The sequence below is a fragment of the Dendropsophus ebraccatus genome, chromosome 13, assembly GCF_027789765.1.
Source record: "Dendropsophus ebraccatus isolate aDenEbr1 chromosome 13, aDenEbr1.pat, whole genome shotgun sequence".
Lineage (NCBI taxonomy): Eukaryota > Metazoa > Chordata > Amphibia > Anura > Hylidae > Dendropsophus > Dendropsophus ebraccatus.
In genome coordinates this window covers 63,558,265-63,583,640 of record NC_091466.1, presented here as the reverse complement: position 1 = coordinate 63,583,640, position 25,376 = coordinate 63,558,265, and the positions used below count along the sequence as shown (strand labels likewise).

At 46.3% G+C, this 25,376-nt stretch overlaps 2 protein-coding genes across 6 annotated transcripts in view; both read right to left on the bottom strand.

Moving 5' to 3' along the window:
- The window catches only part of LOC138771209 (guanine nucleotide-binding protein G(I)/G(S)/G(O) subunit gamma-2), a 149,926-nt gene extending 130,160 nt beyond the window's left edge, over positions 1 to 19,766 (bottom strand). For both annotated transcript variants that reach the window (XM_069950770.1, XM_069950767.1), the window contains exon 1: positions 19,714 to 19,766. The gene's annotated coding sequence lies outside the window, so the exon portion shown is untranslated. The remainder of the gene's footprint in view (positions 1 to 19,713) is intronic.
- The window catches only part of FRMD6 (FERM domain containing 6), a 102,614-nt gene that overhangs the window by 29,737 nt on the left and 47,501 nt on the right, over positions 1 to 25,376 (bottom strand). Inside the window, exon 1 of one of the 4 annotated variants that reach the window (XM_069950766.1) lies at positions 19,714 to 19,750. The exons of 2 other annotated variants lie outside the window; for them this stretch is intronic. The gene's annotated coding sequence lies outside the window, so the exon portion shown is untranslated. Of the gene's footprint in view, positions 1 to 9,309; positions 9,496 to 19,713; positions 19,751 to 25,376 lie in introns of those variants that run through there. One more of the 4 variants, XM_069950763.1, reaches the window with a different exon arrangement.

The window sequence follows — 25,376 nt, the reverse complement described above, 5'->3', positions numbered from 1 at the left end:
ATGCCCCTTAGTAAATTGGGTGGGGCCTGCAGGGAAGGTGCGGAATCAACACCTGCTCCAGGCACAGGAGGAAGCCTCCCCCCACCATGACACACAACTCCCCTGCCCATCAGGCGAGTGGTGCTATTCTGTAGCGTACACAAGGGGCGCACTTTGATAAATGTGCCCCCATGAGCTACAACAAAATAAGGAACCCCCCTCCCATGTATTTAAGATCATCGAACCAACCTTTATAAAACTGATGAATTTGGTTGTCACGTCTTATGTATATAGTGGGCTAAAAGTGACAGATCCTGATGGAGTCATCTTCCAAGAAGCCACTAGACAGGTGGGAACACTGATCGGTAGATTGCTTTCCCAATTACTGCTCCATGTTGTACAAAGGGTCTTTATGTAGAATAAGTAATTGCCCCTCGTGTCTCCCAACATCACAGCTAGCAGGTGGAAGAAGATAAGATAAGATGAAGTGATAGAATACGGAAGAACACTGACACCTGAACAATGGGCTCTGGAGATGACAGGACTTCCACACTTGACGGCTCTTTGTTCCTGGGGCCTGATGCCCTGAAGCCAGATTCTTTAATCATAGGGCTGGTGCTGAGCACAATGGGGTAAGGTTTCCAGCCTCCATCCCATATGTGTCTCTATTAATTCTGTAACACATCGCTGGGATCTTATGTCGCCTGTATCCATCCATACGCTCAGGACATACCGCTATACAGTGCCATGCGTCACCCGTAGGGTCCTAATGTCAAGAAGACTTATACTGCTTTAATACTGACTGACCCCAGAGGCCACAAGACTCTATTTGGGCCTTTCTAGATGAATAAGGGTCAAGTCTAAAGACCCTTTCACATGGGCAAACGGGTTCAATCACGATGATTGGAACTGGCTGCACAGAAGATGGGAATCGCTCATCAAACCAGCGTTTGCTTGTTTACTGGCCCATTTACACAATTATCTGGCCTATCTTAAAGGGTCTTCAGTCTAATGCACAGGTGTCAAACTCGCGGCTCTCCAGCTACCGCAAAACTACAATTCCCATGATGCTTGGACAACCAAAGGCTGGCCAGGCATGATGGGAATTGTAGTTTTGCAACAGCTGGAGGGCCGTGAGTTTCACCTCCCTGATCCAGTGGGTCCAAGCTCAGTCCTAGACACAATCCAGAGATAAGAAGGGTGTCGTTTGTGGATAAGGTTTTTTCATAAAAGTTGCCATAACTGTGTGATTAGTTGAGGTCTTAAGGTACATACTGGGATACAGAGAGATAGAGGTCAACTTTTGGCCAGCGATTATCTAATGTGTGGCCACCTATACTGCAGGACACTCAGTAATAGGCAGAATGGAGCCCAGTGCGTATTCTGTCTTCATGCCCTATTACACGGGGTGATGTTGAGGAACAAACAAGCGATGTCAGCGCTCGATTGCTCCTCATTCCCCGCCCGCTGCCGACACTATAACACGCATCAAAATGAAACCTGTGAGAGACGGAGGGGGGATGGGGGTTAGGGGAAGGCGGTCGCAGAGAGGTGCAGGAGGGCCGCGGGGAGCTGCCTGGGTGATCACTAGATCTAGTCTAGATCTAGTCTGCTGCCGCCTGTGTTCCACGGATTGTCCGGGCAGCCCATAGAAGACAGCGGCAGTCTGCTGCCGCCTGTGTTCCATGGATTGTCCGGGCAGCCCATAGAAGACAGCGGCAGTCTGCCCCCACCGCTTCTATTCCATGGAGCGACGGCAGCAGATCATTGCTATCCTGGCGGTTTGTCGATCATCAATCATGTCGGCTGACCGTTGTCTTCTATTACACCAGACGATTATCGGCCAAATACAGACGATAATCATTTAGTGTAATAGGGCCTTGTTAAGGAGCAAACGAGCACTGTCTGCGCTCATTTGCTCCTCGTTCCCTGCTCGCTGCTGCCACTATAACACGCATCGGCACCGAAAGGGTAAGAGCGGGAGGGGGGGGGGGCGCGGGAAGCTGCCCGGGTGGTCGCTAGATCGTCCGGGCAGCCCATAGAAGATAGCAGCGTTCTCCTGCCGCCGCTCCTAATTCACAGAGCGGCAGCAACAGATCATTGCTATATTAGACGTTTGTCTTTCAACATGTTGAAAGACCAACGACAGCAACGATCAGCTGACATTTATGTCGGCTGATCATTGTCTTCTATTACACAAGACGATCGTTTCGTGTAATAGGGCCTTAAGAGTGGTCTTCTTAACTACTTATTCTAACGTTGAGCACGATGTCTTCTTCTTCTACATTAAGTTATTCTACACAACCATCCCGGCAGAGTACTTTACTAATTTGGCAAGGTCCCCAAGATATTTCCTGAACCTAAGTCAAGCAACACTTCTCAAGCACTACCAGCACCTGTACCTTCTAAAGTTAGGGCCCTATTCCACTGGACGATTATCGTTTGCATAATCGTTAACGATTAACGATCTCAAACGATCGCTATTGCGAAAGACCTGAAAACATTCACTCATTTCCATGGAACGATAATCGTTACTTATGATCGTAATTGCGATCGCTTTTTCTTCGCTATTTATTCGCTATTGCGTTCGTATCTATTTCGAACCACCAAACGATGTCTTATTCAATGCGAACGATTTGCGAACGTTTTGCGAACGAGCAATGATAAAAATAGGTCCAGGTCTTATAAAGCGATCAACGATTTCTCGTTCGGTCGTTAATCGTTAACTGCATTTCAACCGAACGATTATCGTTTAGATTCGAACGATTTAACGATAATCTGAACGATAATCGTCCAGTGGAATAGGGCCCTTATTCACTAGTATTGCACTGAATAGTTAAAGTAAAAGTTATCTCCTGGACTCATTTTTCTTCCCAGCACCTGCACCCACACTACTTCTATACTTTACAAAGCCCAGTGCCAGTGTGTTCGCGGGTGGGTATCACCACTCCTAGCCACCATGATAAGTGTCCAAGTAAAACACCAGTTTGCCATCTACCACCCCGGACCATGGCATGGACCCCTGATTCACCCACATGGGCCTATTATGGTCTGCTTCCCTTCGATAATGTTACCATTGATCCTTTAATGGGACAACGATCATAATCTGCTCCACATGTTGCGTTGGTGCAGCGAATGTTTCGGTATCCCAGATGTCCATAGAAAACATTCAGCTTGGATCTAAGGCATGGGGGCAGCAGCGTCCTAGGAGGAAATGACTGACATTCTTGTTGTGTGAGACGGTGATCTCCGTGATTAGTAATCCATTGAGTATCGGCCCGCGGCTACACCCCAACCCCGGCAATAAAGATCACAGAGGAGGAACACAGCTCAGCCATGTATAACACACATGTAATATCTTCTAGGATGTCACAATATGGCATCTGATCATCCAGAAAACCTCCTGACTAGGCTGTGTGTGACGGCCAATCTGCACGGACATTATCAATCTATGTAACATCAGCAGCAAGTCAACAGAGTAACAGTGCAGGTTTAGGAGAGTCTATATAGGGTAACAGTGCTTGTATACGAGTCTATATAGGGTAACAGTGCATGCATACGAGTCTAAATAGGGTAACAGTGGTTGTTTTATACGAGTCTATATAGGGTAACAGTGCAGGTACATGAGTCTATATAGGGTAAGAGTGCATGTATACGAGTCTATATAGGGTAAGAGTGCATGTATACGAGTCTATGTAGGGTAAGAGTGCATGTATACTAGTCTATGTAGGGTAAGAGTGCATGTATACTAGTCTATATAGGGTAAGAGTGCATGTATACTAGTCTATATAGGGTAAGAGTGCATGTATATACAAGTCTATATAGGGTAAGAGTGCAGGTACATGAGTCTATATAGGGTAAGAGTGCATGTATATACAAGTCTATATAGGGTAAGAGTGCATGTATACTAGTCAATATAGGGTAAGAGTGCATGTATACTAGTCTATATAGGGTAAGAGTGCAGGTATATACAAGTCTATATAGGGTAGCAGTGCAGGTATATACGAGTCTATATAGGGTAACAGTGCAGGTATACAAGAGTCTATAGGGTAAGAGTGCAGGTATACAAGCGTCTATAGGGTAAGAGTGCAGGTATATTAGAGTCTATACAGTATAGTGTAACAGCACAGGTATATAAGTGTCTATAGGGTAAAAACGCAGGCATATAAAAGTACATAAGGTAATAGTGCAGGTATATAAGAGTATGAGGTAACAGTGCAGGCATACAAGAGTTTATAGGGTCACAGTGCAGGTATATGAGCATCTATAGGGTCACAGTGCAGGTATATAAGTGTTAACAGTGCAGTATATAATGATCAGGGATAGGGTACTGTGACGTGGAGTTTTGCATATTGTAAGGTCTATGCTATACAGCGACGTCTGGTTACCAGTGAGGATTCTGCATTAGTGCGACCACAATCCACAATGAAGACTTCAGAATTGTGAAAGAATTTTTTCACCCAACACTATGAGGTCACATCATGTTATTTTTTTTGTCATGGATGCATGCACAAGTCAGAACCTGCAATACCATAGCACAGTGTGAATAGACCCTCATTTGTCTTCACCCCCCACCGTGCCTGGACAATCAGTGCTAATAGGACCTGCCATATAGCTGGGGGCACAAAACACAACAAAGCGGGGGAGGGTAACCCCAGACAGGAGAGGATGAAGGTAAACTACAGCTCCCAGAATGCCATAAAAGCCATTGATACACAACCGCCTGAATGGGACCATATTGAGAAAATGGGATGGAGGGAAAATAAATCTAGCAGTGGACAATCCCACAGACGGATGACTACCCCCATCAGCCGCTCCGCATGATGAAGTCATAGAGGAAGCACCAAACCAGAAAATGGTGTCCTCAGCGTGACCTGGTCGGGCTCCATGTGATCTTCTCTATGGCCGATCAATTACCTCCAAAACTAAAGAGTCACTAGGAATGTGCAGACACCCCCCTCCCTCTGCCTGCAAGTCACCCGCAACACCCCTGATACAGTCCTGGAGCCAGTGCATTATAATATAAGGATGATCGCTGGTGTAATGCATCCACTTATAGGGCGTGATGGGAAATGTAGTTTTGCAACAGATGGAGGGCCGAAGATTCCTCATCCCCGTACTAGAGTATTGTTGGCTGCACCTAGTACCAGCAGCTGGTGAAGTAGGGTAACATGAACAATTTGGGTCTTTCCATCAGGAAGTAAAAATACTGCAGAAGGGTATAGCATTACTAATCTGCCCGACCCAGTTATGACATTAAAAAAAAAAAAAAAAAACTGTGTCTGAAATAATCACCATGCTTTCTGGTTGAGCAGTGGCTCAGCACTACAAGTCCCAGAATGCCTTGCTTTCCCTCAGCTCTTCAGCATCAGCTGTATTCGCTGCCTGCTCCTCCTCCTGTGGCGTTGTTCAGCACAAGTCAGTAAGCTGTAAACACAGCCAATGGCTGTATCCCAGCTGTATATAAGCGTCTTTAGGGTAACAGTAAGGTATATAAGAGTCTATATAGGGTAACGGTGCAGGTATATAAGAATCTACAGGGTAAGAGTGCAGGTATCCCAGTTTTCTAGGCATTCCTTAGGCTGTATTCACCGGCAGACAGCGGGAGTCAGATGCCATTTCATATGGACCTGAACTTCGGGAAATCCGCTCATCTCTAATGACCATAGGGAGCTGTGGGGATCGTGATCATAGAGAGGATTGACAGAAAACAAACAATGGTGTGTGGCCTAAGTGGAAATGGGGAGTGACTTTGTGAAAAGAGGTGTGGCTTAAATGAAATGGGGAGTGGCTTTGTCAGAATGGGGGTGACTTGAAAATGTAGGCATTAGCCCAGTTTAGTGCAGGCACTGAGGGGCGGAGCATGACACAGGATTAGAGAGGACAATGCTGTGTCATGCCACGCCCCCCTAAGGACCTCCACTTGAAATAATACAAGAGTTTTGCCTGAATTGTGACTTTTAAAGTGACTGTACCACCAGGCCCAGGCTGAAGCACTGGAGGCGGGCCGACCCACCCTTAGTGGGAAGAAACTTCAGCCCCTCCATGCCGTGACTCCATTAGAATCAATGGAACCCTATCATAGAGGAGCTGGGGTTTCCTCCCACTATGGGTGGGCCGGCCCGCCTCCAGTGCTTCAGCCTGGGCCTGGTGGTACAGTCACTTTAAGCGGAATACTCGTGTCAGAGTGTTATTTCCCCATCTATGGGTTAAGTGATGACCTGATCCTCGGGGGTCCGACCAGTGAATGGAGATATAATGTCCTCAGGACTTCATCCATTCTCTATGCAGCTTCCAAACATTGGCGTGAACCAACCTTACAAAACAATAACATGCCTTACTCCTTTAAGGGATTGCAATACCGCAGACGACCAAAGCACAGAAGTGGCGCTGTTTCTAAATATTTCCTTTTAATATCCTGCAATCCCCTATAGCCGCCATTGTTCTGAGATCAATTCTGTAGATCAGTGCCTTACGTGCAAGTGAACATGTGGACATCACTCGGCGTTATTTCATGTGTGTGCTATGTGTCCGGAACGTACCATGTATAAGCCCTGGAAGGGTCGCTGGGTCACGGCCCCTGTGTCTATATGCTGAAGCAATCACATACTGCAACAATAACAAAGCAATCCTATAATTACCAGGAAGGAAAATGTACGCACTCAGCTCAGTTATAATTACCGGGAACCGCTGGATTATAACCGATGTGGGCACTCAGACATTTCCCATGTGCTAACCCATGCAATTCCCTATAATAGTCCAGAAAAAATCTGTACAACTGGAGAAAAAAATACAACTACAACTCTCAGCATTGACAGCCGCAGAGCAACAGGCTACTTTAAAAATCCTGCACCATCCCTTAAAGGGGTTGTCCACTTTTGTAAGAATTTGGTTGTCCTGTTGCTAGGACGCTTCACAATCAGCTGTAACAGCAGGGTTCTATGCTTCTGCAGCGCCACCACTGGGGAAACAATGTATTGCACAGTTCTTTTTTAAATCATGTACCTTATGGACGTGTTAGGTCCTCCAGAGCGAGAGACACTCTTTACACCTATCCTCTTTATTACATCCTCAGTTGCTTAATAGGGCTTCTGAAACCAGAGAGCCCCTTTAATACCAAAGCCATTCCACCAGCTTCTGGGGGACTGTAGAATAGGTTATATGGAGACGGGAAGAGGCCCCATTCACATAATGTTAAGCCAGGCAAAAAAAAAAAAAATGGACGTTCTTACTGCAGTACATCATCATGACGTATAGCTGACACAGCACATACATGTTACAGTGAGTGGTCCCTGTAGTATACCATACGTCACGTATTGCTGACATAGCACGGTGTTCTCCAACCTGTGCCCCTACAGCTGTTGTAAAACTACAACTCCCAGCATGCCCTTTCCAACTAGTGCTTTCAAGCTGTTGCAGAACTACAAGTTTCAGCATGCCCTGACAGTTGTGGTTCTGCAACATCTAAAGGGCCAAAATATAGGGAGGGCATGCTGGGAGTTGTAGTTTTGCAACAGCTGGAGAGACATGGAATATAAGATGCGGGTTTCCTCCATTGCTCCTTTATAGCAGATGTTGACCAGGTAACATATGTCATAACCCAAGAAACTTCCAGCCCACACTACAACCTTATGACATCCGCTAGTACAAGTGACACATATCCCTATCACATTGTAATAATTCTCACCCCTGGATATGGGCTGAAGAGCTGCGAACACCACAGACGGAGTATTATGGGCGATGCACACAGAGCACGGTGCTCAGGTGAGTGGAGGAAATCCAGGTGCTCTATGGCCACACCTGACACACTGTCACATGTAAAACATCAGATCAGTATAACCACACACTGAACATGCAGGATATAGATGTAGCAGTGCTAAGTTAGTCATTTGGCATAACTCCTCTTATCATCATAGGTAAACATACTGCATTATGGGAGTAAACACTTAAAGAGTTGAATGACAGATCCAGCTCTGCTACATCAGTATCTTTAACATCAACACAACGTAAAAATTTAGATGGAGCATAAAGAATTCTAGAATCCAGAGAGGTGTATCATAGACTAATGCACACTGCTATACCGCTCTGTAACACGATGGAAATCCACAACCATGCTCAGGTTACTTCAGCCCTGAATACTACATGTTTTAACAATGAGTTTGTCATTTGGCACAGATCACCATGATATCACAACATCCTGCCTGTAAGCTTACCCAGGACCGCAGCATGAGAGCATAGATGTAAAGAGTTAAGTGACAGACCCAGCACTGCTACATCTGTAGCCGCATAATGAGTTAGAGTGTGAATTAAAGGGGTATACACATAATAACAACAAACGTGTATCACAAGGAGTATATAGGGTTAAAGCACATAACACGCCGACTTGTAACATGCTGGAAATTCAGGGTTACCGTATGGGATTTGTTGGTTGGCACCGAGAGTTCAATGACAGATCCAGCTCTGCTACATCTATATACCAGTAGACATGGGGCACATACAGTATAACACACTACATGCCGCCTGCTACATCTATATCTCTGGATGATGAGACACAAACTACAACACATTACACGCCGCCTGCTACACCTATATATCCAGAAGACATAGGACACTGGTTATAACATATATGTATCACAGTCACACACTACATGCACACTTACTGTACACACACTACATGTATCAGTCACACACTACATGCACACTTACTGTACACACACTACATGTATCAGTCACACACTACATGCACACTTACTGTACACACACTACATGTATCACAGTCACACACTACATACACACAGTACATGTATCATACAGTCACACACTTCATGCACACTTACTGTACACACACTACATGTATCAGTCACACACTACATACACACAGTACATGTATCACACAGTCACACACTACATGTATCACACAGTCACACACTACATGTATCACACAGTCACACACTACATACACACAGTACATGTATCACACAGTCACACACTACATGTATCACAGTCACACAGTACATGTATCACACAGTCACACACTACATACACACAGTACATGTATCACACAGTCACACACTACATGTATCACAGTCACACAGTACATGTATCACACAGTCACACACTACATACACACAGTACATGTATCACACAGTCACACACTACATGTATCACAGTCACACAGTACATGTATCACACAGTCACACACTACATGTATCACAGTCACACAGTACATGTATCACACAGTCACACACTACATACACACAGTACATGTATCACACAGTCACACACTACATGCACACTTACTGTTCACACAGAAGATGCTCATTCACTTACTTTAATCCTGGCTACAAGCTGCACTGGCTGCATGTCGGAGCCCAGGGATAATCCTCAGCACAGCCGCCACAGCTTTTACAGCAAAAACATGGAAAAATAGCAGAAAAAATAAAAAAGTTGAGCAGAGTGGTGTAGTGAAGCAGTCCCTGTGTCTCCCTGATCTGCTGCCTAAACCAGTGTGAGCACTTCTACAGTCCCCAGATCCTAATGTCCCCCCTCCTCCTCCTCCTCCTCCTCCTCCCTCCCAGATCAGCTCTGGAATGAAAGCATTGCTGACTACTTTTTTTTTTTTTTCGACTCCCTTTTTTTTTGTACTTGCTTTATTGTAAAGTGACACCGAACAGCGGAAAAAAAAAAAAACTAAACAAGCAACTTTTGCATTTCGAACCATAACAACGTATCGGTGAAGTATTGAGGAGACAAAGTCGCGAGACTTTCTCTGCTAGAAATAATAAAAGACATAAATCAACTAATGCGCTAACTAGAATTCACCATGTAATATGGATTTAAAGGGGCAAGTCTTTTTTTTCAACCATGACTTTTAATCATCCAAATGCCTGGAACGATAAGTTGATCTTTAAAGTGACTGTACCACCAGGCCCAGGCTGAAGCACTGGAGGCGGCCGACCCACCCTTAGTGGGAGGAAACCCCCACCCCTCTATGATAGGGTTCCATTCGTTCTAATGGAGTCACGTCATGGAGGGGCTGGGGTTTCCTCCCACTAAGGGTGGGTCGGCCCGCCTCCAGTGCTTCAGCCTGGGCCTGGTGGTACAGTCACTTTAACCAATTTGTAAAGTTTAAAAGCAACTTTGATAAAAAAAAAAAAGTAAAGTACCGTTTTGTGTATGTAGGTCTTATGTACACCCATGTGTCTCCATGGTTACAGACTACAAACAAACCCTGTGTAGTCTGATTTGCTTTATTTTAACAAAGTACCGGAAAAAAAAGTAGAGAAGCAAAAAAAAACACCCGTATGACCTCAGCACAGGATACTCTAATAAGGCATACCAACTCCAAAAGATGAGAGCTTCTTTACTAAAGTGAAGGCAGAAGCACTGGAGGCGGGCCGACCCACCCCCAGTGGGAAGAAACCCCAGCCCCTCCATGACCTGACTCCATTAGAATCAATGGAAGCCTATCATAGAGGGGCTAGGGTTTCCTCCCACTAGGGGTGGGTCGGCCCACCTCCAGTGCTTCAGCCTGGGCCTGGTGGTACAGTCACTTTAAACCAGGCACAAGATAACATGTTTTGTTTTCGTCTTTTGTTTCTTCTAACAGAGAAATAAACCACGACTGCAGAATCAGACTACAAAGTATTGGTTTGTAGTCTGTAACCATGGAGACACATAAGTCTGCAAAGAAGCTTTGTACACAAAATGGAATGTTTTCTGTGTTCTTTCTCCCAAGAAGATTGGCATAGTTGTTGTTGGGCTTCTAGTTATACACAGTAGTCAGTCTGAAGAGAGGTGGGCATTAGACTATTTTATCCAGGATGAGAAAAACACAGCTGCTTTCTTTCAAATACAGCCCCCCCAAACCCTCAGGTTGTGTGCGGTATTACAATTTGGCTTTATTCATCTTAGTGTAATTCAGCTGCAATACCACATACCAACCGAGAACAGGAGTGGCGCTGTTCCTTTGAGAAGTCAGCCATGTTTTTGGATAACCTCTTTAATACATGCACTAAGGAGTCACTGGTAATAGCTGTTTACCCATATCGTGCACTGTGCCACAAAGTCACACGCTCTTTTACTAAAGAACATAAAGTTTACGTGCTTCACCTCTAGACACGGAGCTGCCATTGTAAAACCACAACAATCTGCAATAAAACTGAGCGGCCTCCTAATGCCGTCCTAATATAACTTCTTCAGGACCCATCCAGATCCGGCCTCGAGGACAAGAAGAATCCATTTATTTCAATATTCTTGGCTGGCTACAGTATATACATCTGTATCTGAGCTACAAACAGTATATACTTCAATACAAAGCGTATGCATTTGTATCCGAGCTACAGACAATATATATTTCTATAAAAAGTATATACATATGTATCTGAGCTACAAACAGTATATACTGTACATATGTATCTGAGCTACAGTGTATATTTCTACAGAGTATATACATATGTATCTGATAATAGTAAATATTATTATGGTATTATAATATCATATCCAGCCACACCACTATACGGCACCAACAAGTGGAAATGTGAAAATTTGACTATAGGAAATGTAGAATAATACAGGTGTAGCAGAGCTGAGTTTGTCAGTAATTCTGCAGGTATATGTAGCATTATTACAATGCACAAATAAGCACAATAGAATCAGATGACAAATCCAGCTCTGCTACATCTGCAGTTATATATATTTCCGTAAAGTCCAGCTGTACTTCTTATTCAGTGACACTTAGTGACAGCAGATTTCAGCTGTGAGTCTGTGACAACCAGACGCGTCTCCCCCCTCCCTCGTAGAAATACTTGGATAATTCCATACATGCCTGTGATTCCAATGGGCTACATGGGGGATGTGACCCTCAGCGGTGGACATCATGCCACCTCCATGTCCTAAGCGTTGGAATAGTTCTTAGAGGGGGAGGTTAGAGACCACCAGCTTTCCTAGTCTACACATCATGTGATCTAAGGTCGGGGGTCCAGAATTCCTGGGCAAATTACAACTTGAATGAACGTCAAGTGCGCCGCTGGAGCTGTGCTAATAATGACAGCGATCTGGCTACTAAATCTAGGATCGGCTGCTTGTAAAGTGATCTGGATGTCTGGAAAAGATGGATCCGGGCCTAGGAGACCTGAGACGGCCTCGCTTGACTTTCCTAATCAAGACCCTACACAAGATGTCGGCCGAACTTATATCTGTGTGGGGGTCTGCCGATGGTAGAGATAGGAGTCGGGCTTGATGGATCTTCATGGTCTGACCCAGGGCCGGGACAAGGAGTTTTGGTGCCCTAGGCAGAGAAGACAAATGGCGCCCCCCCCCACCCCCCAGAATAGACTGTACGCTATGCGGGGACAGCCAGGAGGCTATACTGTATGTGGGGGTCATGTATACTGTACCCCCTGACTGTAACAGGACCGTGTATACTGTACCCCCTGACTGTAACAGGACCGTGTATACTGTACCCCCTGACTGTAACAGGACCGTGTATACTGTACCCCCTGACTGTAACAGGACCGTGTATACTGTACCCCCTGACTGTAACAGGACCATGTATACTGTACCCCCTGACTGTAACAGGACCGTGTATACTGTACCCCCTGACTGTAACAGGACCATGTATACTGTACCCCCTGACTGTAACAGGACCATGTATACTGTACCCCCTGACTGTAACACACCATGCCACCTGAATGTAGTAGTGTCACACATGGCATCCTGAGAATATAGGTGTCACACACTGGGCCCCTCGGGTATAATGATGGTGCACATTGTGCTATAGGTATAACAGGAATATACAGCGTTACAGACTTCAGGAACAGAGAAAATGATGCAGCACAGGAGCCTCCCCTATACCATGACAGCACAGTCACAGCGCCATATACACATCATATACTGATCCCGCCACATACACCTCCCCTATACCATGACAGCACAGTCACAGCGCCATATACACATCATATACTGATCCCGCCACATACACCTCCCCTATACCATGACAGCACAGTCACAGCGCCATATACACATCATATACTGATCCTACCACATACACCTCCCCTATACCATGACAGCACAGCGCCATATACACATCATATACTGATCCTGCCACATACACCTCCCCTATACCATGACAGCACAGCGCCATATACACATCATATACTGATCCTGCCACATACACCTCGCCTATACCATGACAGCACAGTCACATATACACATCATATACTGATCCTGCCACATACACCTCCCCTATACCATGACAGCACAGTCACAGCGCCATATACACATCATATACTGATCCCGCCACATACACCTCCCCTATACCATGACAGCACAGTCACAGCGCCATATACACATCATATACTGATCCTACCACATACACCTCCCCTATACCATGACAGCACAGTCACAGCGCCATATACACATCATATACTGATCCTGCCACATACACCTCCCCTATACCATGACCGCACAGTCACAGCGCCATATACACATCATATACTGATCCTGCCACATACACCTCCCCTATACCATGACAGCACAGTCACAGCGCCATATACACATCATATACTGATCCTACCACATACACCTCCCCTATACCATGACAGCACAGTCACATATACACATCATATACTGATCCCGCCACATACACCTCCCCTATACCATGACAGCACAGTCACAGCGCCATATACACATCATATACTGATCCTACCACATACACCTCCCCTATACCATGACAGCACAGTCATATACACATCATATACTGATCCCGCCACATACACCTCCCCTATACCATGACAGCACAGTCACAGCGCCATATACACATCATATACTGATCCTGCCCCATACACCTCCCCTATACCATGACAGCACAGTCACATATACACATCATATACTGATCCCGCCACATACACCTCCCCTATACCATGACAGCACAGTCACAGCGCCATATACACATCATATACTGATCCTGCCACATACACCTCCCCTATACCATGACAGCACAGTCACAGCGCCATATACACATCATATACTGATCCTACCACATACACCTCCCCTATACCATGACCGCACAGTCACAGCCCCATATACACATCATATACTGATCCTGCCACATACACCTCCCCTATACCATGACAGCACAGTCACAGCGCCATATACACATCATATACTGATCCCGCCACATACACCTCCCCTATACCATGACAGCACAGTCACAGCGCCATATACACATCATATACTGATCCTGCCACATACACCTCCCCTATACCATGACCGCACAGTCACATATACACATCATATACTGATCCTCCCACATACACCTCCCCTATACCATGACAGCACAGTCACAGCGCCATATACACATCATATACTGATCCTACCACATACACCTCCCCTATACCATGACAGCACAGTCACAGCGCCATATACACATCATATACTGATCCTGCCACATACACCTCCCCTATACCATGACAGCACAGTCACAGCGCCATATACACATCATATACTGATCCTGCCACATACACCTCCCCTATACCATGACAGCACAGTCACAGCGCCATATACACATCATATACTGATCCTGCCACATACACCTCCCCTATACTATGACCGCACAGTCACAGCCCCATATACACATCATATACTGATCCTGCCACATACACCTCCCCTATACCATGACAGCACAGCGCCATATACACATCATATACTGATCCTACCACATACACCTCCCCTATACCATGACAGCACAGTCACATATACACATCATATACTGATCCTACCACATACACCTCCCCTATACCATGACCGCACAGTCACAGCGCCATATACACATCATATACTGATCCTACCACATACACCTCCCCTATACCATGACAGCACAGCGCCATATACACATCATATACTGATCCCGCCACATACACCTCCCCTATACCATGACAGCACAGTCACAGCGCCATATACACATCATATACTGATCCTGCCACATACACCTCCCCTATACCATGACAGCACAGTCACATATACACATCATATACTGATCCTACCACATACACCTCCCCTATACCATGACAGCACAGCGCCATATACACATCATATACTGATCCTGACACATACACCTCCCCTATACCATGACAGCACAGCGCCATATACACATCATATACTGATCCTGCCACATACACCTCCCCTATACCATGACAGCACAGCGCCATATACACATCATATACTGATCCTACCACATACACCTCCCCTATACCATGACAGCACAGTCACATATACACATCATATACTGATCCTACCACATACACCTCCCCTATACCATGACAGCACAGCGCCATATACACATCATATACTGATCCTGCCACATACACCTCCCCTATACCATGACCGCACAGTCACAGCGCCATATACACATCATATACTGATCCTGCCACATACACCTCCCCTATACCATGACCGCACAGTCACAGCGCCATATACACATCATATACTGATCCTGCCACATACACCTCCCCTATACCATGACAGCACAGCGCCATATACACATCATATACTGATCCCGCCACATACACCTCCCCTATACCATGACAGCACAGTCACAGCGCCATATACACATCATATACTGATCCTGCCACATACACCTCCCCTATACCATGACAGCACAGTCACAGCGCCATATACACATCATATACTGATCCTGCCACATACACCTCCCCTATACCATGACAGCACAGTCACAGCGCCATATACACATCATATACTGATCCTGCCACATACACCTCCCCTATACCATGACCGCACAGTCACAGCGCCATATACACATCATATACTGATCCTGCCACATACACCTCCCCTATACCATGACAGCACAGTCACAGCGCCATATACACATCATATACTGATCCTACCACATACACCTCCCCTATACCATGACAGCACAGTCACAGCGCCATATACACATCATATACTGATCCTGCCACATACACCTCCCCTATACCATGACAGCACAGTCACAGCGCCATATACACATCATATACTGATCCTGCCACATACACCTCCCCTATACCATGACAGCACAGCGCCATATACACATCATATACTGATCCTGCCACATACACCTCCCCTATACCATGACAGCACAGTCACAGCGCCATATACACATCATATACTGATCCCGCCACATACACCTCCCCTATACCATGACAGCACAGTCACAGCGCCATATACACATCATATACTGATCCTACCACATACACCTCCCCTATACCATGACAGCACAGCGCCATATACACATCATATACTGATCCTGCCACATACACCTCCCCTATACCATGACAGCACAGTCACATATACACATCATATACTGATCCTACCACATACACCTCCCCTATACCATGACAGCACAGTCACAGCGCCATATACACATCATATACTGATCCTGCCACATACACCTCCCCTATACCATGACAGCACAGCGCCATATACACATCATATACTGATCCTGCCACATACACCTCCCCTATACCATGACAGCACAGCGCCATATACACATCATATACTGATCCTGCCACATACACCTCCCCTATACCATGACAGCACAGTCACATATACACATCATATACTGATCCTGCCACATACACCTCCCCTATACCATCACAGCACAGTCACAGCGCCATATACACATCATATACTGATCCTGCCACATACACCTCCCCTATACCATCACAGCACAGTCACAGCGCCATATACACATCATATACTGATCCTGCCACATACACCTCCCCTATACCATGACAGCACAGCCACAGCTCCATATACACATCATATACTGATCCTACCACATACACCTCCCCTATACCATGACAGCACAGTCACAGCGCCATATACACATCATATACTGATCCTGACACATACACCTCCCCTATACCATGACAGCACAGTCACAGCGCCATATACACATCATATACTGATCCCGCCACATACACCTCCCCTATACCATGACAGCACAGTCACATATACACATCATATACTGATCCTGCCACATACACCTCCCCTATACCATGACAGCACAGTCACAGCGCCATATACACATCATATACTGATCCTGCCCCATACACCTCCCCTATACCATGACAGCACAGTCACAGCGCCATATACACATCATATACTGATCCTGCCACATACACCTCCCCTATACCATGACAGCACAGTCACAGCGCCATATACACATCATATACTGATCCTGCCACATACACCTCCCCTATACCATGACAGCACAGCGCCATATACACATCATATACTGATCCTGCCACATACACCTCCCCTATACCATGACAGCACAGTCACAGCGCCATATACACATCATATACTGATCCTGCCACATACACCTCCCCTATACCATGACAGCACAGTCACAGCGCCATATACACATCATATACTGATCCTGCCACATACACCTCCCCTATACCATGACAGCACAGTCACATATACACATCATATACTGATCCTACCATATACACCTCCCCTATACCATGACAGCACAGTCACAGCGCCATATACACATCATATACTGATCCTGCCACATACACCTCCCCTATACCATGACAGCACAGTCACAGCGCCATATACACATCATATACTGATCCTGCCACATACACCTCCCCTATACCATGACAGCACAGCGCCATATACACATCATATACTGATCCTACCACATACACCTCCCCTATACCATGACAGCACAGTCACATATACACATCATATACTGATCCTACCACATACACCTCCCCTATACCATGACAGCACAGCGCCATATACACATCATATACTGATCCTGCCACATACACCTCCCCTATACCATGACAGCACAGTCACATATACACATCATATACTGATCCTACCATATACACCTCCCCTATACCATGACAGCACAGTCACAGCGCCATATACACATCATATACTGATCCTGCCACATACACCTCCCCTATACCATGACAGCACAGCCCCATATACACATCATATACTGATCCTGCCACATACACCTCCCCTATACCATGACAGCACAGCGCCATATACACATCATATACTGATCCTGCCACATACACCTCCCCTATACCATGACAGCACAGTCACAGCGCCATATACACATCATATACTGATCCTGCCACATACACCTCCCCTATACCATGACAGCACAGCGCCATATACACATCATATACTGATCCTACCACATACACCTCCCCTATACCATGACAGCACAGTCACATATACACATCATATACTGATCCTACCACATACACCTCCCCTATACCATGACCGCACAGTCACAGCGCCATATACACATCATATACTGATCCTGCCACATACACCTCCCCTATACCATGACAGCACAGTCACAGCGCCATATACACATCATATACTGATCCTGCCACATACACCTCCCCTATACCATGACAGCACAGTCACAGCGCTATATACACATCATATACTGATCCTACCACATACACCTCCCCTATACCATGACAGCACAGTCACATATACACATCATATACTGATCCTACCACATACACCTCCCCTATACCATGACAGCACAGTCACATATACACATCATATACTGATCCTACCACATACACCTCCCCTATACCATGACAGCACAGCACCATATACACATCATATACTGATCCTGCCACATACACCTCCCCTATACCATGACAGCACAGTCACAGCGCCATATACACATCATATACTGATCCTGCCACATACACCTCCCCTATACCATGACAGCACAGCGCCATATACACATCATATACTGATCCTGCCACATACACCTCCCCTATACCATGACAGCACAGTCACATATACACATCATATACTGATCCTGCCACATACACCTCCCCTATACCATGACAGCACAGTCACAGCGCCATATACACATCATATACTGATCCTGCCACATACACCTCCCCTATACCATGACAGCACAGTCACATATACACATCATATACTGATCCTGCCACATACACCTCCCCTATACCATGACAGCACAGCGCCATATACACATCATATACTGATCCTGCCACATACACCTCCCCTATACCATGACAGCACAGTCACAGCGCCATATACACATCATATACTGATCCCGCCACATACACCTCCCCTATACCATGACAGCACAGTCACAGCCCCATATACACATCATATACTGATCCTGCCACATACACCTCCCCTATACCATGACAGCACAGTCACATATACACATCATATACTGATCCTGCCACATACACCTCCCCTATACCATGACAGCACAGCGCCATATACACATCATATACTGATCCTGCCACATACACCTCCCCTATACCATGACAGCACAGTCACATATACACATCATATACTGATCCTGCCTGACCCAGTACAAGGACCCAATACAATAAGGATATAAAGCACCAGTGTCAGGAGAATTAGCCTGTACATAATAAACACATGTGTTCACCAACCTGTGGGTCCCAAGCTGTGGCAGGACTACAACTCCCATCATGCTGTGACTGTTGTAGTTTTGGAGCAGCTGGTGACCCACAGGTTGGGGAACAATATGGGAAGTGCTGTGTATAGAGGAGCAGTGCAGGGATATGGGGCAGTGTTATATGGGGCAGCCCTGTGACCTAGGTGACCCCCCTCTCCCAGCACTCCCAGCCTCCCTACACCTACAGGATGATGAGAGTCAGTCAGTGAACTCACCAGACAGCAGCCCCAGCAGTCGGCACGGCCTCCAGCAGTCAGATAGTGAGGAGGTCACATGGTGAGGAGGGGGCGGAGCCTCTAGTCCGAGTGAAAGGTCCTAGCAGGTCATCTTCAGGGCAGAGCAATGATCCTGCTCGGGGTGAGGGGATAGTCACACTGTCTGCCCAGGAGGGGAGAGAGTGGGAGGACATGAGGATGCTGAAGGTGAGCAGGGAGGGGTAGCACTCTGAGGCCACCAGGAGTACAGGAGCCTGGAGTAATTTTTTTTTTTTGGAGATTGAAATTGCGCCCCCTGTAACTCACCACTAGATGGCGCTCTAGGCCATCGCCTACCCTGGCCTACCCTTTGTCCCGGCCCTGGTCTGACCCAATGGTAGCTTACCCCTCCCCATAGAGAACACAGGAACATTCATGTGTATGGGGTATATGGTAGGAGTAACTTTAAGTAGGGCAACGGTTATTGAATGTATATGGCCTCCCTAAAGCAATCAATATCAGAGTTGCCAGGTTTGTGTTAGGCAACTGAGCCTGTATATGCCTATGGAGGACACTGGGGTGGGCCATGGTCACATGTTTCTCCATGTCTGCCATCTTATGGACAGACTCACCACAGAGCAGGACAGCCTGGAGGAGAGTCTGATTTTAGCTCTATGAGGTACATAGTGAGTACACTTACTAATAATGTACACTGAACTATGTTATTATAAAGAGGCCAAATCCCTTTAAGGGTATATTCACACGGGCGGGCTCGCAGCGAGATTCTCGCTGCGAGCCCCGCAGGTCCTGTCAGTTCCCATAAACTACATACTTGCTGCGGTCTAAACGACCGCAGCGAGTATGTAATTATACCGCGCTTAACCCCTTCTACTCCCGCCGGCTCCCCCGCTGTAAGCAGCATACATTACCTGTCCTTGCTGCACGGGCCCGGCGTCCTGCTCTCCCGTCTGGCCAATTAGTGTGTTGCCCAGCCGCAGCCACTGATTGGCCGGGCGGGAGAGCAGGACGCCGGACCCGTGCAGCAAGGACAGGTAATGTATGCTGCTTACAGCGGGGGAGCCGGCGGGAGTAGAAGGGGTTAAGCGCGGTATAATTACATACTCGCTGCGGTCGTTTAGACCGCAGCAAGTATGTAGTTTATGGGAACTGACAGGACCTGCGAGCCCGCCCGTGTGAATATACCCTTAGGGGTTGTCCAGGATAAGAAAAAAAAACAGTGCCACACCTGTCCTCAGGTTGTGTGTGGTATTACAGTTCAGCTTCATTTGTTTGAGTGGAACTGAGCCACCCAAGCTGGACAGAAGAGTGGTGCTGTTTCAGGAAGAAAGTGGCCATGTTTTTGTAAGCGTGAAAAAAGGTCTTCATACACTTTTTATTAAAGTCGGCCAAACTGAACAGCTGTCAGTACAGAGTGTATAGGGGGTCTCCCGAGTCTCCATCCACAGTTAGAGTGGAGATAGGGAGTTGGGTGTCATGGATTGTCACTTCCTGACTTCTTTGTTCTGGGAGAGATAAGCTGCTGCCAGAGATATATGGCTGCAGCTTACCCCTCTGCATAGAGAACACATGAACATTTAGCGGTGTTGAGCGCCCATGTGTATAGAGTGGACAGGAGAGATTACTGAAGATATATAGCCACTAGACATGAGTGCAACTCAAGCAAGCCAGCCAAAACGGCCTTTTACATCGGGCGATTATCATGCAAAAAATCGTTAAATTGTTAGTGTTTAATCGATAATCTTCTGGTGTAAATGCAGCAACGATCAAACCACGAATGAAAAAATTGTTTGTATCACATGATCACATCTTTTTAACTGACCTCAAATCACTGTTAATCGTTCTCGTATTTCTGATAAACACTGATCCTTCACAGTATATAGATACGAACGCAATTACGAATATTCATGGAGTATATAGGAAGGCAATTACGATCATATCAACGACTTTTCATAGCGATTTATCTTCTCGTCTAAATGTCTATCTTTTAAATGAATCGTCACATGTCGTTCGCTAAACAAGCGATTAAGCAATATATCTGTGCGTGTAAAAGGACCCTTAGAAGTCAGACATAGGGGTGGGGACAGGGGTCCAGCTCTCAGCAGCTGCTGGGCCAGGCCGGGACTATGATCTCACGTTTCTTCCTCATTATGCTAAGAAGATAAAAGGTTTTGTGGCGGCTGCCAGTGCTGGAGGACGTAGTAATTATTATCAATGGTGATTACCTGTGTGCTGGCAGGTGTGTTATAAACTTCTCAACGCCCAACAAACCCAATCTGTGGCTCTCTGCTGCCAGTGCATAATGGGAGTAGTAGATTTGCAACAATGGGTGGGTCTTCAGCTGTCAGGAATTGTAGTTTAGCAACACCCGGTCAGTGTTCAGCTATCAAGGCTTGATGGGAGAAGTTGTTTTGCAACAGCTGAAGAGCCTTTAGTTGCAGCCCCATAATGAGAGTTGAGGTTTTACTATGAAGCCTTATGGTCCTTTTACATGGAGCGATAATTGGCCCGATCACACGATTAAATATCTTGAATAATCAATGTTTTTTTTATAACGATCAGCGTTTAGACGGAACAATACATAGTACAGGAAAATCGTTTTGCTATCGTTTTGCGATCGCTTAAGCCCATCTCACACATAGGTGAAATCGTTGAAAGACTGTTTACACGGAACGATCTGCAAATTGTTTGCGAACGCTCAACGACGATTTGAGAACATGGTGAAAGATCAAAATGAATGATTTCTCGCTCGTCGCTTGATCGTTCGCAGTGTTTACACGGAACCATTATCATTCAAATGCGATCGTTATCGTGCAAAAACGAACGATAATCATTCCATGTAAAAGGGCCATTAGATCAGGGATGGGTAACCCTCAGCCCTCCAGCTATTGCAAAACTACAATTCCCATCATGTCTGGACGGCCTTCGGCTGATTAGGCATGATGGGAATTGTAGTTTTGCAACAGCTGGGGGGCCTAAGGTTCCCCACCACTGCCTTAGATGATCAGGACATGATGGGAGTTGCAGTTTTAGGCTACGTTCACACAACGTAACTTTTCTATTAATCACAGCCATTGTTGCCGATTTGCAACAACGGCCGTGATTATTAGAAATGTTATGTTGCACTGCAGTCAGAGGGAATCCTGGCCGGAGTGTATACACATAGGGGCACATTTATGAAACATACGCCAGAGGCGTACGCCAGGGAAAAGGTGCAGATCCGCCCCTTCTTCCTGGCGTACGCCCCGCTCGCCTGATGGGCGGGCTGGCGGAGCTTGCGGGGGCGTGATAAGGCGGGGATAAGGCGCTGCCTCCTCCCGCACCTCATTTATCATGATTTACGCCTGCTCGCAGGCATAAATCATGATCAAAATTTCGTACACCGGGCGCCCAGTCGTCAGGATTCACGTGCGCCTCTTAGAGAATGCTGCCAGGGAAAAGGGAGTGGGGCCAACATAATTGTAAGCCGGTCTTTGTAAATTCCCCTCATAGTATACACTCCATCTGGGATCCCTAGCGGCCACAGGAAAAACTGACAAAAACACTGTGAGCTGTCAGTGTTGTTTGGCTGCTATTCATTGAATAGTGGCCGCACAAGACTGGCAGCTCACACAATGGAAAGTGCGGCTCCGGCTGCACTCTCCATTGTGTGCTAAGGTGAATCGGGATGCAGGTGCACATGAGTGCGCCCATATCCCAATTCAGCACAAATAAAGTTCATTTGGCTAGTACTGCAGTAGCGGCCGGGATGAACTTCACTGACTACGCGCCGTTCTGTGACACGGCGGGGTCACAGAATGGCCGCTGTCTCACATGGTGTGAACCCGGCCTTACAACAGCTGGAGGGCCACTAGTAAGGTGATATAGAAGGTGTCCACTCTGTTTTACATTAAGATATGGCAGGTCGGGGTGACCCTCTTCGGAGTCTGCTTTTCCTGTATGTGTGAACGCAGCCTTAGATGCTATTGCAACAAACCCTCATCTCTAATAAGAATATAACATGTAGTTTCTGTTCAATCGTATAAACAGAGTTTTCATTGTCTGGTGAATGACCTTCCATCACTCAGCTGTTCATGGCTCCGGTATGATAACAATGGCGCACACTACGCGTTACGCTGATCACACTTTCCTCGCCATGTGATTGTCCCGGTGTGTGCAGCTGAGTGATCTGAGCAGGAATGTGCCACCATCTCATCTCTCTTCAGCTTGGTTAGATGAAAGTTATGTCCGATGTCTGCCAAAGTCATATTGTTCCCACTGGGAGAGTGACAACCGCGCCGTTGGTGCCAACTACTGTGTGCGGACAACTCAGCTGGACTTACAGAAATGATCTTAGCGGAACGTTTTTTTTTTTAAAGTTTTACAACAGATGAGTTAGAGGTTGGAGGTTTTACAACAGATGAGTTGGAGAAAATTCAAGAACTCTGCTTTTCTATAAATGTGTGCATATATATATCTGTGTTGGCAGGCTTATACACCAGGTCCCGGGTGTTACTGCCACATAAGTGCCCCCTATAGCTATGCCCCTGTATAATCGATTTGACTATACCAGGCATGGGGAACCCGCATCCCTCTAGCTGCTGCAAAACTACAATTCCCATCAAAGGCTGTCCAGGCATGATGGGAATTGTAGTTTTGCAACAGCTTCAGGCCCCAGTTTCCCCATCCCTGATCTCCCATATTTACGTTCCCGCGCCATTCATCAGGGACGGATACTTTTACCCACCACTTTCCAGCCTTGAATGCCCGTGGGTGAATTTTTGGCATCAAACGCAACTATTTAAGTCTTCACTCATTTGCATAATTCCAGCCGGACTGGCGTTACCACAATGCAATTCAATCAGCACAAGGGAGAGAAAATTCTATCAAAATGGGCTCTTTGTTTCATAGTTTACAGAGGTCAAATACCATCCCTAAATAACGTGCCATGGGATTTTCCACTGTCTACATCAGTGCTTGTATTCACGTCCTCTGTGCCCGCAGGCGGCTGTGGTGACATCACAAGGCCTCACTGTTCACTACTTACCTTTGTTACCCCTAGCAACCAATCAAGGTTTGGCTTATATTGTTTACACCGCACAAGAAAAGTGAGAGCTGCGCTGTTATTGGTTGCTACCACATTTCCTGGTTAGTGGTCGGCAGAAGACATGCCCATCAGCCAACTGGAGTACCTTGAGTTCACCAGGGAAATTGATTTTAGGGGTCCATCCTATATCCCCAGCCACCAATATAACCAGCTCCAAACAGCCGCGATCCCGGATGCTATCTGCTGCCCGAGGTTGCGGCAATTAGCAGGCACGGTCCGATCGCTATGCTCGCTAATTAGCCATTTAAATGCAGCTGTCAAAGTTGACGCGATCGCAGAGGAGCAATCCCCGCATCTGCTGCAGCCGGGGGTCTGTGCCATAAAGGCGCTGATCCGGACTCTGCAATCTATTGCTCTCGGCTGCAGCAGCCGAGAGCAATAGAACACAGATCTCATGGATCTAGGCAGTATATCTATATTGCATAGATTTCATTGAGAGATCAGAGCAGTAATAGTAGAAGTTGCCCAGGGGGAATAACCCTATCCCCAGGGGGACTTCTAGTAAGTGTGTAAAAAAAAAAAAAAATGTTTTTTTATTAAAAGAAAAAAAAATCCTCTTCCTTAATAAAAGTCTGAATCA